At 43.7% G+C, this 18,629-nt stretch overlaps 1 protein-coding gene and 1 long non-coding RNA gene across 2 annotated transcripts in view; one reads left to right on the top strand and one right to left on the bottom strand.

The window, feature by feature from the left end:
* Positions 1–18,629, bottom strand: part of LOC309717043 (sialic acid-binding Ig-like lectin 14) — a 287,651-nt gene that overhangs the window by 111,359 nt on the left and 157,663 nt on the right. The gene's annotated exons all lie outside the window — the stretch shown is intronic.
* LOC309717834 lies at positions 8,425–9,368 on the top strand. Its single transcript, XR_014279822.1, has 3 exons — positions 8,425–8,738; positions 8,813–8,994; positions 9,215–9,368. It is a non-coding gene; the product is annotated as an uncharacterized lncRNA (long non-coding RNA).

Genomic DNA, 18,629 nt, shown 5'->3' with positions numbered 1-18,629 from the left:
AGGGGTGGTTCCCTATTTTCTATTTATTTATTTTTGTTGTTGCTAGGAGTTGGAACCCTATTAGTTAGGTTGCTTAATATTTACGCTAAGTACTCTTTAAAATACCAGAATAGGGAGAATGGTGTAGGTTTAAGTTTATTAGATTGATCAGTATTGCTGAAGTATGAAATATTTGTTTTTGTATACAGGTATAACAGAATAGCTTTAGTGTAGTTGTTGTTTTAAACTTGAGTATCAACTTAAACAAAATGCAGCAAGATATTTAAAAAAACAGTTTTGTTGATTAAAAAACACTATATCGGATTCATATCGGTATCGGCAGATATCCAAATTTATGATATCGGTATCGGACATAAAAAAGTGGTATCGTGCCATCTCTAGTTCATATATAAATATATACGGTGGCCCCTAGAGACAAAGCACGTACAAACTCCAAAAAGCACGTACAAACTCCAAAGCACATTTCTAGCGTTAACTGAACTTCCAAAACAGAGCTATCTAGATGACTTAAATTACACAATTGAAAGCATATGTGTATTGTTTGTGTATTTATACACAGGCACTCATATATATTCAAATAATTTTTAAAAAAAAAGTTAATTTACCTGTTACTACCACACACCAAATCTGGTCGTTGGTACTTCCTGGCTGGTGTAGCCACTAGGTAACAAAAGCTCAACACTAGTGGTGTGCGATACTGCATATTTTGGTATCGATCCGATTGGGGCTATGGAGAATGAAATGTTGCGGGATCAACTTGTAGAGAAGACATATAATGCTCATATACGTGAAAGACTGCTAATGGAGGAGGATTTGACGCTTGATAGAGCTTTGTAAATTGCTAGGCGTACAGAGGCTGCAATAGCTGATACAAAGGCCATTGCTGTTGGTGAAACAAAGCCTGTTGCCGCTGTTCAAGTACAAAAGAAAATGCGCAAGCCAAAATACAAAGCAGCTAAAAAAACGGATACAGCTCCGACGTGCTACCGTTGTGGTTCAGCTAATCACAAAGCCAATGATAAATCCTGCCCCCCAAAAGACTGCAAATGTAATACATGTGGGACATTTTTCGAAAGTGTGTAAATCTTCCCATAAGCCTGTTAATGAAGTGACTGTGCCTGAAATGTGTGTTTTAATTGTTGACAATTGTGTCAGTGGTGATCTGGCTAAACTGATGTGCACTGTTACTGTCACTGTACCAAATACTGCACAGGCATGTACTGTTAAGCTACTAGTAGACACAGGGTCTGGTGTTTCCATACTGCCTGAACATGTTTACAGCACAAATTTTGGCTCAGTTAATTTAAGTAATCCAGCTGTTCAGCTTATTACATATTCAAAAGAGAAACTGGATGTATTAGGGTGTCTTAGAGCTGGCATTACTTACAATGGCAAGAGTGCCTCCACAGATCTCTACATTGTGAGAACAGGAACACCCATACTGGGCATGGACTTGGTGACCGCCCTCCAGCTACACATAAAAGGGGGACAATTAGTCCTTGAGAGTTCCAAGGTCTGTGCTACACTTCAGCAAACCTCTGCTCTGCCCACTCAATGCAAACAGGAATGTGATTCTCCAGTTGCATTCGGATGTGCAGAGGACTTTGTACATAAAGTGAAGGTGCGACCTGAAGTGAAGCCAATACAGCAGAAACTTCGACGCTTACCCCTGACAGTCCGTGATGCTGTTTCCGCAGAACTCAAGAACCTTGAGGAACATGGCATCATAGAGAAAATCGATGCATCTGAATGGGTCTCCCCGATTGTAGTCACTAGAAGGAAGACTGGTGGCATACGCATGTGCGTTAATTTGAGAGAACCTAACAAAGCGGTGGTCGTTGACAGTCATCCCTTGCCACTGATAGAGGACATACTGTCTGAGCTGCGTGGGGCTGTCATGTTCCCCACCCTGGATCTTAAATCCGCCTACCATCAGCTGAAACTACATGAAGAGAGTAGAGGGCTCACTGCTTTCATTACACATGAAGGACTGTACCAGTACTGCAGAGTTCCCTATGGGTTGAGTTCTGCACCTGCAGTGTTCCAAAAGATGATGACACAAATCCTACGTGGCCAGAATAGGGGTGCAATGCTAATCTTGATGATGTCATCATATACAGAACTTCAGAAGCCGAACATGAGGCCAATCTGCATGCTGTGTTACACAGAATCAACAATGCAGGACTGAAACTCAATGTTGACAAATGTCAACTTCGTCAAACTACTCTGAGCTTTCTTGGTCAAAAGATCGGTCCAGAAGGTCTGCTGCCAGATGACTCTCATGTCACTGCTATCCTGCATGCTCCGCCCCCTACTGATCCTGCAAACCTGCGCTCATTTCTTGGCTTGAGTGCATGGTACAGCAAGTTTGTGCCAAATTACACGACTGAGAGCTCTTCTGCGTAAGGACTGTTCATTCCACTGGAACGAAGCAGCTCAGGTAGCGTTTGATCAAGTCAAGCGGTTAATCATGCACAGCCCTGCCCTGGTGATGTTCGACCCCAGTAAGGCAAGGCAAGGCAAATTTATTTGTATAGCACAATTCAACAACAAGGTGATTCAAAGTGCTTTACAGAGACATTAGAAACAAAAGCAAATAAAAAGCATGATTTAAAATTGATTAAAACAGTAAGCCCACCATAGTCTCGACAGATGCCTCAAACTACCGTGTAGGTGCTGTTTTGACTCAACTTCACGGTAATAATGCAGAACAGACTGTTGCATTTGCATCTCGCAGCCTGTCTGATGCAGAGAGGAAATACTCAATCGTTGAGAAGGAACCCCTAGCTTGTGTCTGGGCTGCTGAAAAATGGCGCACATGGCTCTGGGGCAGAAAATTCCTCCTACGAACAGATCACAGAGCACTTACAACACTGCTGACTACTAAAGGCAATAACAGAGCCAGTCTACGCATAGCCAGATGGTCAACTCGCCTGTTGGAGTTTGACTATGAAGTGGAATATAGAACTGGGTCATTGAACCATGTTGCTGACTATCTTTCTAGGCTCCCACTTCCCGAGACAGACATGGCATGTGCAGAGGATGTGGAGTCAGTTGCAGCCATCCTCACTGATCTGAGCGCTGTGTCTGAGGATGACTTCCAGTCAGAGTGCAAAGCCTGTCCAGTGTTCACAAAGCTCCGTGTGCAGATACAGAAAGGCTGGCCTGCAAGGAAGATGTCACTGGAACCTGACTTACAGCCACACTTCCCGATCCACCATGAACTCGCGGTCTTGAACGAATGCATCGTCAGAGGTACACACCGATTGCTAGTGCCTGAGTCGTTGCAGAAAAAACTCGCTGATATAGCTCATGAAACTCACCAAGGCATTGTACGTACCAAACAACACCTGAGGGAATTGTACTGGTGGCCCAAAATGGATTGTCACATAGAGACACTGATAAAGAACTGTGCAACATGCAGACAGAATGACAAGTCCACTATCACCCATGATGCTCCACTTCAACCCATTCCTTTACCAGCTGCTGCTTGGGGAAAGGTGTCTGTGGACATCATAGGCCCTTTTGAAATAGCCCCTTCTGACTGTAGATTTGCCATCACATTAGTAGACTACTTTAGTAAGTGGCCTGAAGTAGCTTTTGCTTCCCGAGCTGATGCAGCTACTATCATTCAGTTCCTTTCTGTAGTTTTCTCTCGTGAAGGGAATCCAAAGACATTGATAAGTGACAATGCCTCTCAATTTCTCTCTGCTGAGTTCGCTGACTTCCTTAAAAGCAGGGGAATCCAACACCTGAGATCCTCAGTGTATTACCCAAGAGCTAATGGGGAAGTTGAGAGATTCAAAAGACTGCCTACAGACTGCCTTGATTCAAGGACAACCCTGGAAATCGTTCCTGAGAACTTACCTGATGGACTACAGAGCAAACCCTCATTCAACAACTGGAGTTTCCACTTCAGAACTGCTCCATGGACGACGAATGAGAACAAAGTTACAGGTAATGGATATGCCTGTTCCTCAGACAGAGAGGCATACCATGTGTGAAATAGTTAAGAATAAGCAAATGAAAATGCAAGAATACACTGATGCTCGCAGACACGCCAATTCATCCAACTTTCAGCCTGGTGACAAGGTACGGGTTAGGAAGCCATGGAAGGTAAAGAAAGGCGAGTTAAAGTTTTCTAAACCAAGGACTGTCATGACAAGGAAAGGACCAAACACTTATTTACTTATTTGACGGACGGACCTGGAACACCTCACACTTATCGGCTCTGTCAGAGCTGAACACAGGTACTGATTCTGACACAACAATGGACTGTCATAAACCAGGAACTGATCTAGCATCTAACTCTGAGTCTGATAGAAGGCTTAGGCCCACCAGGATGAGGAACCCACCTTGCTGGACCCAAGACTTTGTTATGGGAAGTTGAATGTCACTGAGTAATGTGAAATATGTTAAACGTGTATTAGGTGACATACATCAGAATGATGAAGTCAGGTTCACATAAGAAATCCTTGTTCAAAGGGGGAGATGTTGTGTCCACACATTATTGCATTTGTTCTGTAGATGCATTTACCAGAAGCGCTAGAGGGCACTAGTGAGTATGTTGTTCTGGTTGTGGTATTTGGAAAAAGAAGAAGAAAACAAAGAAAAATAAAGAAAGGAGTTATCTCCGGTGATCCTCTGTTCCTGCCTGTGTGTGTGTGTAATGCCTGCTGAGTGCTTCAGAGTTTTTACGTGCTTTGGGGTTTGTACATGCTTCGGGGTTTGTACGTGCTTCGGAGTTTGTACGTGCTTCAGAGTTTGTACGTGCTTCAGAGTTTGTACGTGCTATGGAGTTTGTACGTGCTATGGAGTTTGTACGTGCTATGGAGTTTGCACGTGCTTCGGGGTTTGTATGTGCTTCGGAGTTTGTACGTGTTTTGGAGTTCGTACATGCTTTGTCTCTAGGGGCCACCGTAAATATACTTTTATTTATTCACTCCACATAAAATGTAATAAATAAATCATATAATACAAAAACCAACTGTTTACATTTCAACTTTTAACTATTTAAAATTTCAGCGTTTTCCTTTTACACAAATTTAAAGTGAAAAAACACAAAACACTGCAAACCACAACACAATTAAATATACATATGAAAAAATATGAAAACAAAAAGAAGATGCACATTCTCCCAATAAGGAGCCGGCTTGTGTCGTTCACTTCAAAGAGTCGGCTCTAAGAGCCGTTTCGTTCGCGACCGACACATCACTAGGGGGTAGCAGCCTAAGCAGAGAAGCCCATACCTCCCTCTCCCCAGCCAGCTCCTCCAGCTTGTCCGGGGGAACACCAAGGTGTTCCCAGGCCAACGGAGAGATATAATCTCTCCAGCGTGTCCTGGGTCTGCAATGGGGACTCCTCCTAGTGGGACATTCCCAGAACACCTGCCCAGAAGGCATCCTTATCAGATGCCTGAACCACCTCAACTGACTCCTTTCGATGTGGAGGAGCAGAGGCTCTACTCTGAGTCCCTCCCGGATGGCTAAACTCCTCACCCTATCCCTAAGGGAGAGGCCAACCACCCTTCAGAGGAAGCCCATTTCTGCCGCCTGTATCCCTGATCTCATTCTTTTGGTCACTACCCAAAAGAAGGGTAGGGACATAGATCAACCGGTAAATCGAGAACTTTGCTTTTACACTCAACTCTCTCTTCACCACGACGGACCAATACAGCAACCACATCACTGCAGCCGTAACACCAATCCATCTGTCAGTCCTCCGCTCCCTTCTCCCATCACTTGTGAACAAGTCCCTAAGATACTTGAACTCCTCCACTTGGGGCAGAAACTCATCCCTGACCCGGAGTAGGCACTCCACCCTTTTCCAGCTGACGACCATGGCCTCAGATTTGGAGGTGCTGATTCTCATTCCCACTGCTACACACTCGGCTGCAAACCGTTCCAGTGTGAGCTGGAGGCCATCACCTGATGAAGCCAACAAAACCACATCATCTGCAAAAAGCAGAAATAAGATTCTGAGACCACCCAAGTGAAAGCTTTCCATAACTTGGCTACGCCTAGAAATTCTGTCCATAAAAATTACGAACAGAATCGGTGACAAAGGGCAGCCCTAGCAGAGTCCATCACTTACTGGGAACAAGTCCAACTTATTGTCGGCTATGTGGACCAAGCTCTTGCAACAGTTGTACAAGGATCGAATGGCCTGTAGCAATGGGCCAGACATCCCGTACTCCCGCAACACTTCCTACAGGACACCCGGTAGGACATGATCGAATGCATTCTCCAAGTCCACAAAACACATGTAGACTGGTTGGGCAAACTTCCATGCATCCTCAAGAATTCTTGAAAGCATAAAGAGCTGGACCAGTGTTCCATGACCAAGACGAAAACCACGTTGTTCCTCCTGTATCCAAGGTTCGACTAACGGATGGACTCTCCTAGACTTTTCCAGGGATGCTGAGGAGTGTGATCCCCCTATAGTTGGAACACCCTCTGGTCCCCCTTCTTAAAGATGGGAACCACCACACCGGTCTGCCATTCCAGATGTACCACCCCTGATCTCCATGCAACATTGCAGAGACGTGTCAACCAAGACAGCCCTACAGCTCTACAGAGCCTTCAGGAACTCATGGCAGACCTCATGGCCAATTCCAGACTGAGACAGAGTCCAGCCCCTCTCCAGGAGAATGGTTTCAGAGCCCAAGCCATGCGTTGAGGTGAGCCCAACTATATCTAGTCGGTAGATGCTGACACACAGCCTCACGCACTAACTCAGGCTTCTTCCCCAACAGAGAGGTGATGTTTCATGTCCCAATTGCTAGTCTTGATAGCTGGGGATCAGTCCGCCAGGGCCTCTGCTCCTGACCGCCGCTCAGCACACATTGCTCCTGACCCTTACGACGCTTCCTGAGGGTGGTGGGCCTCCAGGAGCATGGGCCGATGTACTTTTTTCGGGCTGTGCCCAGCCGGGCCCCATCCAGACGCTCACCCTCGGGCACCCTCTCCAGGCCTGGCTCCAGGGCGGAACCCCGATAACCCTATCCTGGACAGGGTGAACTGTACCCTTGGTCTTTTACTCATAGGGGTCTTCTGAAGGCTCTTTGTCTGGCCCGTCACCCAGGACCAATTTGCCATGGGAGACCCTATCAGGGGGCAAAAGCTCCCAGACAACATAGCCCCTGGGATCCCTGGGCCACACAAACCCCTCCACCACAATAAGGTAGCGATTCATGGACGGGAACATATCTGGAGAATAAGTGCGTTACAAAGTCTTGTTTGGTGCCAGCACTAGTGTGTCAGAATGACTAGCTAGCGCTTGGCGAAAATACAAATTGTAAAGGATTGGATTATGAGTTAACTTCATTGTTGCGTTCTCAGTGTCATTGTGTCCAGAATTGCCACACAGTATTGGCATAGTTGTTCCACACCTGCAACAATGTGATTTAGCGAGTGTCCTTGAAGGTGTAATAGTCTAGAGGCTATTAAGCTTGTCAATCATATCAGCTATCTATGACAGAGAGTCTGTAGGAGAACATGCTTGTTGTTGGATGAGAGTGTATGGGGGTGGGAGTTATGGAGTGTGTGTGTGTGTGTGTGTGTGTGTGTGTGTGTGTGTGTGTGTGTGTGTGTGGGAAAAAGGAGCGTGACTTTAAGAGGAGAGAGAGGGATTGTTTTGATTCTTCAGGGAGCGCTTTTTTCTGTTTTGGCGTTGGCTATGGCCCACAGTAGCCTGTGTTACCATTCCTAATAAACAGCCGGTAAACTGAATACCGAACACCTCTGTCTTCTGTGGAGGGACGATACAATACAAAGTCCTCTGTATGTGGTCTGTTTAGGTAACCTTGTCATGCATTTTTAATGCAGTCAGGGCATCTCAGCTGTTTTCCCTTTAAATCATAATTTGCTTTATCAAACTTTCTTGTATGTCTTGGTAAAAATGCTGATGAAGTACAACCAGCAACAGAACTATATCAAGCTGGAGGCCTTGGAAGGACAGTTTGAATTTCTCGAATTCCACGAAAAAGGTGTTCAGTTTTATTGTAGCTTCTGATAGGGAAAAATTTTAGAAACAGATTTGTATTGTTTTAAACCTTGCCTTTAGCAAACCGTTTTGTAAATTAAGGAAACATGTATTGTATATGTATAAAAAGCAAATCATTAACTTTGAAATTTGGACTTTAGGTTCTGCAAGGGAAGAAATGTACCTATTTAATGGTTACTAAGTGGTGGCTTAATGCATTTAAAATGGACAGTCTTTACCTGTGACCTATACAAAGTGCTGCCTCAAAACCACATGAATTTTTATCTTACAGTTATTGAGAGATTTTTCGTGCCCCCTGATTCAGAAGTCATATACAGGGATGCAACAGGGACAGAAGCTGATGTGGAAATAGTCAGGGCCTTGTTGGACAAGGCAATGTTGTGCTGACTGTCAGAAGTCAGCGTGAGCTTGAAAGGCAGGTTTAATCAGTCTGTTGGTGAAGACATACTACAAGAGTATGAAACAACAGAAATGCTAACTGATGCCACAAGAGGACAAATGGTTAACATCCTGGTGGCTCACATGATTGTGAGTGGGTATATATGTGGGTATATGTGTTTCAGGGTTTCTTTTTATTTGTGCCAATTTTCTGCATGGCCGTGGCATACATTTTGATGACTAATTTAATATCTCCTCTCAGACACCTCCCCACAAAAGCAGTCAGAGAGAAGTATCCTCTTGGTATTGTGATGCTCTTCCCTTGCCTGAAGAATCCATATTTTAAGAAAGGCTATGTAAGTGTCATTTTTGCATTTCAAAATTCTGAGTTCTATGAACTGAATGTGACAATAACCTTTCTTAATTTAAGGATGCTATGATGCTGCAAGCAGCACAGGATACGTTTCTTGGCATCTGAAAACAGTTCAAAGAAAAATTTGGCGAAGATCTGCAGTGCCACAGAATAGCTCTGTAGACCTTTTTCCAGGAGGCCCAAATTTCCAAAGGACTGTTAATGTTGACAGGCAGCTTGATGGGGATGCTTGCCAAGAGGTAATATCTTTGCTCAATCATACTACAGAAATTGCCTGATTTTCTAGAAGATGAGAAAGACATTTCAAAAGCTTGTTAATGAGACAGGCAGAAGTGCTGAAATCCTCTCTATCTTCCCAAGATTCCTGTATAGTAAAGGACTAGTGAGTTTGAAATGAGATGTTTGAAATAGCTTGACATTTCAAAGTATTTGTGTTGTTTAATATCTTCTCTGCCAAAGGTGTAACAAGATTTCATTTACCTGTTTGATGACGAGACATCCTCTAGACTGCTTCAGAAATGGGACGACGAGCTAAGCAGCTCACTTCAACACTAGAGATGCATCACTTGGTGCAGTCGGCAGAAAGTCCTCCAGGAAGTGATCTTGATGACTCAACAAGTAAGTTGTTTCTTTTTCTTGTTTTGAAGCATTTGCCATAATTTTAGGTACAGCTGCTTCATTCATGATTTTTGCGATCATATGATTAATATTAGGAAATGAGAACACCTGTGAGACAGTTTTTTTCCCTTCAATGTTATTTGTTTGTTCAGTGAATCGCTGAAAGATGAATCTGATTTTTGTCATAAATATGAACAAGAGTTTTCAGTTAATCCTGTCACTCATTGTCCTCAGCCTACGACCAAGAAATGGCTTTCTTGCTGTTGCTGGTACATCTACTTCCACCATCTCCAGGGGAACAAAAGTCTCAAAAAATTTGTGCAATTAGTGCATGCGAGGCAATTGGGAGACTTGTACTCTTTCATGAGGTAATCATATTATTAAGGTGGTTAAAATAATTTATGTCACCTTTGTAGCCATATATAAATAATAACATAGTCAAAGGAGCTTGCAAAGAAAAGCGTCTGGACTTCTTTAAGTTGCTTGAAGACGTTTCACCTCTCATCCGAGAATCTTCTTCAGTTCTAAGGTCAAATGGTGGACAGTCTGGCTGCAGGTTATTCTCATGTCTAATGTTGAGTTTCCTTATCTTAAGCCTAGTCGTGCTGCAGTTTGGGGGAACATCTCCGTAATCAGCAGGGTTGGCAACCATACCACCGCGCTGTTGACCATCAGAAGAGGAAGTCTGACAGTGTCCATATCACCATAGCTAAGCATCTCATCCAATACAATGCAAACCACTCCCTTGGGGCATTTGATGAACTTTTCAAAACACATTTTGTGTTCAATATGTCTTATGATGCTACGTTGGAGAATTTTTACACATTCCTGCAGACAACAGTGTATTGTGTAACATTAATATGGGCAAAATGAGAGAGTCACCCAGATTTAAGATTTGAGAGTCAGACTGCTTAATCAGCCACTACCGCTCTCACTCAGGGAGTGAGAAGTTAAAACTATGCTGACTTGTTTAATTTATCAGAAACTGTATCCCAACAATCAGCAGTTGATTTCACATTTAAGAGTTGAACATGGTTAATATCCTAGGCCCAAATTAAAATTGTTTTGTTCTCAGCAAGGCTGTAGGTTTCAGTTCTTGACATACGCAGGTTTCCGAAAGCACCTTAACAGTGGTCATGTTTGCAATGTGTGCCTCCATTGTGGCCAAATTACAGGGGAGTGGGATTTCCAATAGTTTGGTGTCCTCAATTGTAGGATACTTGGACGAACTAACAAGTGAAATTTACTCACAAGCAAAGCATACTGCCATTTCTGCTTTACTTGTAACTGATCCCAGCATATCTGGGATAAATCAATCTTTTGACAAATTTGAAAATATTTTCACAAATCTGAATACAGAATGGAAACTAAATAAATACTTCAACCAAAATGGGGAGTTGAGCACCCAGCTGAAATAACACTGGGAGTGAGATATGACAACAGGCAAAATCCAGTATTTATGATCAAGTACTGTAAGTGATACTTTTATATATGGACCAATTTTAGAAACACTGAGGTTAGTGTGCAGAAATCCAGACATTTATGTGCTCTTAAATGAGTGTAGACCAGAACCTAGTGCTTACACTGACTTCTCTGATGGAAGTTATTTTAAAACTCATTCTTCGTTTTCAGCCAAAAGACAAGCATTACAAATTCAGCTATGCTATGATGACTTTGAAACAGCCAATCCCCTTGGCTCCAAATGTAGAATTTCCAATTTATAAGAAACTTGCCCCCCAAATTTATTTTGGTTTTGAATAGCATTCATTTGGCTTGGTGCTAGAATCGACCAGAATTCTTTGTAGAATTCTGCAGGAAAGCCATCTGGACCTGGAGCCTTATTATTGGGCATACTTATCAATGCTTCCTGGAGTTCACCTGGTGTTAGTGGTGAATCCAGTGCCATTGCTTGAGTGTCTAATAATTTTGGAAGAGTTATGTTGTCTAAAAACTGATCAATTTCTTTTTCTTTTTCTTTTTTCTTTTTTTTTTTTTTTTGCCTGTCCCGTTTGGCTCTTTTGCCATCAGAATTGTTGTCTAAAGGCAAAGAAATAAATACAGTACACAGCTGTACAGAATAGAATAAAATAATATACTATATACAGTAGAATAAAATAGAATAAAAATATACAATAAGATAAAAATAGAATACGAATGCTATATACAACTGAGTAAAAATACAACGATGCCAGAAAAGATTATTGCACTTAGTGTTATTGCACATGTGTGGATGTGTGTGTTTGTTCAGTTAAAGTCTTTGTTGTGGAGTCTGACAGCAGTGGGGAGGAAAGATCTGCGAAATCTCTCCGTCCCACACCGTGGGTGCCGCAGTCTCCCACTGAAGGAGCTGCTCAGTGCTGTCACAGTCTGCTGCATGGGGTGGGAGACGTTGTCCAACAGGGATGACAGCTTAGCCGCCATTCTCCTGTCACTCACCACCTCCACTGGGTCCAGAGGGCATCCTAGAACAGAGCTGGCCCTTCGGATCACCCTGTTCAGTCTCTTCCTGTCCCCAGCAGAGATGCTGCCGCCCCAGCAGACCACACCATAAAAGATAGCAGAAGCCACCACAGAGTCATAGAAGGTCTTCAGGAGTGGGCCCTCCACCCCAAACGACCTGAGTCTCCGCAGCAGGTACAACCTGCTCTGCCCTTTCCTGTAGAGGGCGTCTGAGTTATGAGTCCAGTCCAGTCTGATGAACACCAAGGTACCTGTAGCTGTCCACAGCCTCAATGTCCATACCCTGGATGTTCAGTGGTTGCAGTGGAGAATGCTTGTGCCTGCGGAAGTCTACCACCAGCTCCTTGGTTTTACTGGCGTTGATCTGGAGGTAGTTCAGCTGGCACCAGTCCATAAAGTCTTGAGTCAGTCCTCTGTACTCCTTGTCGTCCCCATCAGTGATGAGGCCGACTATTGCAGAGTCATCAGAGAACTTCTGCAGGAAGCACTGGGTGGAATTGTGGGAGGAGTCTGCAGTGTAGATGGTGAAGAGGAACGGAGCCAGAACCGTTCCCTGTGGGGCTCCCGTACTGCAGACGACCCTGTCCGACACACAGCCCTGAGTCCTCACATACTGTGGTCGGTCGGTGAGGTAGTCCAAAATCCAGGTAGTGAGGTGATGGTCCACTCCAGAGTTCTCCAGCTTGTCCTTCAGAACCGAGGGAAGAATAGTGTTGAAGGCATTGGAGAAATCAAAGAACATGATTCTCACAGTGCTTCCAGCGGTCTCCAGGTGAGCGAGGGAACGATGTAGGAGGTGAATGACGGCATCATCCGCTCCAATGCCAGGCTGGTAGGCAAACTGAAGTGGGTCCAGTGATGAGCTTGTTAGGCGCTGAAGCTGAGCCAGGACCAACCGCTCCAGGGTCTTCATCAGGTGGGATGTCAGAGCCACCGGCCTGTAGCTGTTGAGGTCCTTGGGGCGTGAAGTCTTTGGCACTGGTACAACACAGGAGGTTTTCCAGAGCTGTGGGACTCTTCCCAACCTCAGGCTCAGGTTGAAGAGGTGCTCCATCACCCCACACAGTTGGTCCGCGCAGGACCTGACGACCCTCGAGCTGATGCCATCTGGGCCCGCTGCCTTCTTGCCATTAATCCTCCTCAGTTCCCTCCTAACCTGGGTGGTTGAGAGAGACAGGCTGGAGCCTTGTGTTGAGTGTGTATTGGATGCTGTTGTTGGGGGTGGGGAGGAGTGAGCAGGGTGAATAGAGGAGGTGTGAAGTGTCTGAGGTGTCAGAGGTGGAACAGCAGCAGTGGGGGTGGGTGAGTCTGCAGCCGATGTTGTAGACTGTCTCATGGTTGAATCAAATCTGTTGAAGAAATGATTCAGTTCATTTGCCCATGAACCTCAGTGTACCCATAGATGTTTGTGTATAACTAGGGATGTATGCTGTGTGCGTCGCTTAGACAGGTGGAGAGAATACGTCACTTGTTCATAAATAAAGAGAAGGAGAGAGAGAAAAAATGTGTGGCGAGATGCTCCCTGAGTCTGACTTTGTATATGCATAGTTACTAATATGAGTAGGCTTGGCTTAAGTGTGTGTATCCTAAACGACTGTGTGCGCTGTCTGACTGAAGTAAATGTGCTGCCGTTGAGCGCATGGTGCGTATGTGTCGAAATAAAGGATGTTTGTGGATGAGTGTCGAAGCAGGTGATCGAGGCAGCGAAAGGAATAAAGAAAGAAACCAAGGACAGGGGTTCTTGATAACAGGTTGCACGACTGCATGTTTAAAGACAGTCGGAACATAGCCAGATGACAGTGATGAGTTCATTAAAAATAAGATACAGGACCCGATTGTATTCAATGCATCCTTAATGATACGAGAAGGAATAATGTCATGCAGAGAATTTGACCTTCTCAGGTTATTAATTATTTCCTTTAAAGTCGAGAATGACACAGGTTCAAACTGTTGAAAAACCATTGAACATTCCGAAACTGGGGCTTGATTTACTACCGGAGAATGTGGGGCCCTTAACACTGAGATTTTATCTATAAAATAATTTAGAAATTTTTCGCAGAGGGCCGGGGAGGCACCCATCGAAACATCAGAGCAGGGATTAACCACTGAGTTAAAGATTTTTAACAGAACTCGAGGATTGTGACTATTAGTCGCAATAATGTTTGACAAAAAATAAGTTTTTGCCATTTTGGCAGCCTTCTGAAATTTAGACCGACTCATATGCAGGATGTCAAGGGACACCTGAAGTTGATCTTTTTTCCATCTCCTCTCAGCTTGACGACATTCACGTCTAAGAGCGAGGGTGGATTCATTTAGCCAAAGTTGGCGAGAGGTTTTACGGCTTTTAGTTTTTACTGGAGCCACAGTGTCCAAAATAGAAGAACATGTAGAAATAAAAGAGTTGACTACGCCATCAACCGAGAGAAGTGCATTACTGATGTCATCGTAACAGAAAGAGTTAGCAAAGGCCGCAGAGAAAAGGGCAACAGCCTCAGAATTAATCAGACGCGATAGGCTCAGTGGACCCTCAGAGTTCAGTTCCATATTGCATAACTGAACATCAAACATAACTGGGAAATGGTCCGAAATCCCAGCATCATTAATGTCTGTGATGCATATATCCAGTCCATACGACAATACCAAGTCCAGCATATGCCCTTTAGTGTGGGTTGATTTTCTCACCCACTGAGTGATATTAAAAGAGTCAATAGGGAAAGAAAGTCCTTAGCCAATAGGTCCTCCTCACAGCATATATGAATGTTAAAATCACCACAAATAAGAACACGATCATAATTTAAAAAGATAAATCCTAAAAGATCAGCAAATTCACGGATAAAATCCTTGTTGCGCTTCGGAGGTCGATACACCACCGCACAGAGGGTCCGGGGGGAACCGGACAGCTCCAGTAGTTGTACTTCGAAGCTGGAATGCGAGGCAGGAGGCAGTTGCCGCACTCGAAATTTACTTCTAAAAACCAAGGCTAGCCCTCCACCCCTGCCCGCGGTCCTAGGAGAGTTAAAAAAAGCACAATCCAGTGGAAGAAGTTCCAAAAGGGATGTAGAGGCTAAGCCTACGCTTGAAGCCACTGAGGTGGTCGTTAACGGGGGTGACGCGATGTCACTGGTATGCATGAATTAAGTTCACAGTCCAATAACTCCAGCAGTATGTATCTTGTCCTTTTTGGTCTTTATTCTGTATCGACTTAGCATAACAGCGCAACGGTCACAAACTGTTTGCCTTCTCAATGACACACCTGACGCCGATTACGTGCGTCTACCTTAAATACCTTTACATTACATAATCAAAACAGAAAAAGGTGACCTCTAGTGACCACATAAGGTATTAACCCAAGAATGGCTCCTACACCCCGGCCCCTAATTGAAATGGCTATCAGACATGGCAATTCTAATCACAAAGAAAATAAGGAGCCACTAATACAGTCTACTTTAGACCTATACATTCACATAAATAAACATAAGTAACACACTTTTAGATTACAGTCTCATGTAACAAGCAAAGTTTAGTTACAGGTCTTTCCAGAATATTAGTCTTTGTTTTTAAACGTGCAGATCGCACAAGTCCTTTTTTGTCACGAATGGCTTCCAGAACTCTTCCAAGTGGCCAGGAACCACGCGGTGCAGAAGAATCCATTAAAATGACTATATCTCCAGGTTTTAGATTCTTCTTCTTTTGGTTCCATTTTTGTCTCTCCTGTAACAAAGGCAGGTATTCGCGTATCCATCGTTTCCAAAAAAGATCTGAGATGTACTGAGCCTGTTTCCATCTTCTCTTCAGATACATATCCTGAGGGTCAAATAGTCCGGGTGGTAAAGATGGTTTTCCTTTCATCAGGAGGATGTGATTTGGTGTAAGTGGCTCTAGGTCTTTTGGATCATCAGAAAGCTTTGTGATGGGTCTGTCATTTAAAATTGCTTCAATTTCACATAGAACCGTATTTAATCCATCGTCGTCCAACTGTTGTTGCTGAAGAACGGATCTCAGAATCTTTCTGATCATACGAATTATCCGTTCCCAAGTTCCACCATGATGTGATGCTCCAGGTGAATTAAAACTCCATCTTATTCCAATGTGTCGCAAAGCATCCACTATTTGGGTATGTTTCAGCAATTCAAGAGCCTCCCATAACTCTCTGTCTGCTCCGACAAAGTTGGTTCCATTGTCCGATTGGATGTGAGCGACTTGACCTCTTCGACTCACAAAACGACGCAAAGCATTAATGCAGGCATCTGTGTTTAGAGAGCTAGCCACTTCCAAGTGCACTACTCGGCTGGCTAAACAGGTGAAAATGACTCCATAGCGTTTAGCTGTACCTCGTCCTCTTTTCACTTCAATAGGTCCGAAGTAATCAACCCCGACATTGATGAATGGTGGGTTATCTGGCAAGATTCTTTCCTTGGGTAAATCTGCCATCTTTTGCTCCAAGGCTTTTCCATGATATTTTCTGCAAAAATTACATTCTGCGATAACCTTCCTTACAGCTGAGTTGGCCTTTGTGATCCAGTATTTTCTCCTTAGTGTGGATAAGGTGTGGTTACGACCGCTATGACCAAGCTGTTGATGAATGTGCTTTAGGATGAGACTTGCTACATGTTGATCCTTTGCAAGAACAAAGGGATGCTTTATTTCTTCTGGTAAGGAGCCCTTTGTCAGTCGTCCCCCAACTCTTAAGAGGCCTTTATCGTCAAGATAAGGATCTAATCTATAAATTGAGCTGTGCCTGCTCACAGAACCTTTCCCACTTGACAACGTAGCAATCTCCTCTCCAAATCGTTGTTGCTGGCAAAATTTAATAATGGCAAGCTCAGCTTCCAGAAGATCCTTTGAAGATAGTCTGTACAGTTGCGTTTTCTTTACTTTCTCCTTTGTAGTACCTTTACAAATTGGGTTATCTGAGTAAGGTTGCGGTCTTTTTTTCTTATTTCTCATTGAACGAAGGATTTCCTTCAGTCTAAGGAACCAAGCAACAGCAACCTTGAGCCTTCTCCAGTCTGAGAAGTACACCATCAATTGACATGTAGCATCAAGCAAGTCTTTTACCTGAGTAACATTTACTGTGGCCTCACCTTTGACTTCAGGGTCCTCTAGTTCTAAGGAGCATTCCATTAAATTGGTTGGCCAATCACTTTCTGGCTTCTGCAGAAAGCTTGGTCCTTTGATCCAGTGGCTGCTATGAACAACGTTCCCAGCCTTGAGCCCTCTTGTAGCATCATCTGCTGGATTTTCCTTTGAGCTTACATATCTCCATTGTGATTGTTTAGTTGCAGTTGTAATGAATGAGACTCTGTTTGCCACAAAGGTAAGGAATCGTTTGTCCTCATTCATTATATATTTGAGTACAGATGTACTATCTGTCCAAAATATAGATTGCTCGAGTTTCATTCTTAACTGAGCCCTTAACATGAGATCCACTCGGACGGCAACTACAGCAGCTGTTAGTTCCAGACATGGAATAGTGACAGGTTTTAGAGGTGTTACTCTTGCCTTGCCCATCAAGAACGCGACGTGGATGGATTTCCTATTATCTTGCATGCGCAGATATGACACGGTTCCATATCCAGATTCACCAGCATCTGAAAAATGGTGTAGCTGTGCATGTGAGAGAGGTCCAAACTCTCTTGGTTGTATACACCTTTTAACCTTGAAATGGGAAAGCATTTGCAAATCACTGAGCCAACCTTTCCACTTTTGCAACATGGTTTGGGGTATTGGTTCATCCCATCCCAGTTTCCTTTTGCAAAGCTCCTGCTGCATTCCTTTGGCAGGCAGCAGGACTGGTGCAAGAAATCCCAATGGATCGTAAATGGAACTTGATATTGATAACATTCCACGCCTAGTACAGGATTTTTGAGGGATATCCATTTTGAAGTTGAATGTATCAGTTTCCACGCACCACTGCAAGCCCAGAGCTCTTTCTACCGGAAGTTTGTCTCTGTCAAGATTTAATTCTTTCAAGTCTTTAGCCCTTTGCTCCTCAGAGATACTTTGCAACAGGGTGCGATTGTTACTGACCCACTTGGTCAGTGTAAATCCTCCCCTTTGACAGAGTGCTGAAAGATCTTTGACCAAATCGACAGCATCTGAGGTGGAGGCCACACTCTTTAAACAGTCGTCCACATAGAAGTTCTCTTTCAGCGTTTCACATACCTTGTCTAGGAATTCAGTTTTATTGTCCTCAGCTGTTTTTCTCAAAGCGAAACTGGCACAGCTAGGGGAAGATACTGCACCGAACAGATGAACAGTCATGCGAAACTCAATTATGTCCTTGCTCAGATCTCCATCTGGCCACCATAAAAAACGCAGAAAGTCTCTATCCTCTTTGGCAACTTTAACTTGATAAAACATTGCCTTTATGTCACCCATAAATGCGACTGGATCCTGTCGAAATCTAAGCAAAACCCCAAGCAATGTGCTTGTGAGATTAGGACCTTGTAAGAGCTGCTTGTTTAATGATGTCCCCTGGAATGATGCCCCACAGTCAAATACAATTCTTATGGATCGTTTTCTGGGATGGTAAACTGCGTGATGAGGAATGTACCACTTCTTTCCATTTTCGCAAGACAGCTGCTATGAAGGTATTTGCTCTGCATATCCATTACTTATCATCTCGTCCATAAAGTTTTTATATTCTTTATGCAACTGTTCATTGTTGAGAAGTTTTCGTTGTAGACTTTGCAATCTTTGTTTAACTATGGAGAAATTGTTTGGCATCTTTATGTTATCCTTTTTAAAAGGTAACTTCAAACAGTAGTGTCCATCTTCCATTGTTGCAGATTTT

This window comes from Aulonocara stuartgranti, assembly GCF_965226115.1.
Source record: "Aulonocara stuartgranti genome assembly, chromosome: 11".
Classification (NCBI taxonomy): Eukaryota; Metazoa; Chordata; class Actinopteri; order Cichliformes; family Cichlidae; genus Aulonocara; species Aulonocara stuartgranti.
The sequence above is the reverse complement of the archived record's forward strand: the minus strand, read 5'-3'. Positions and strand labels throughout refer to the sequence as shown.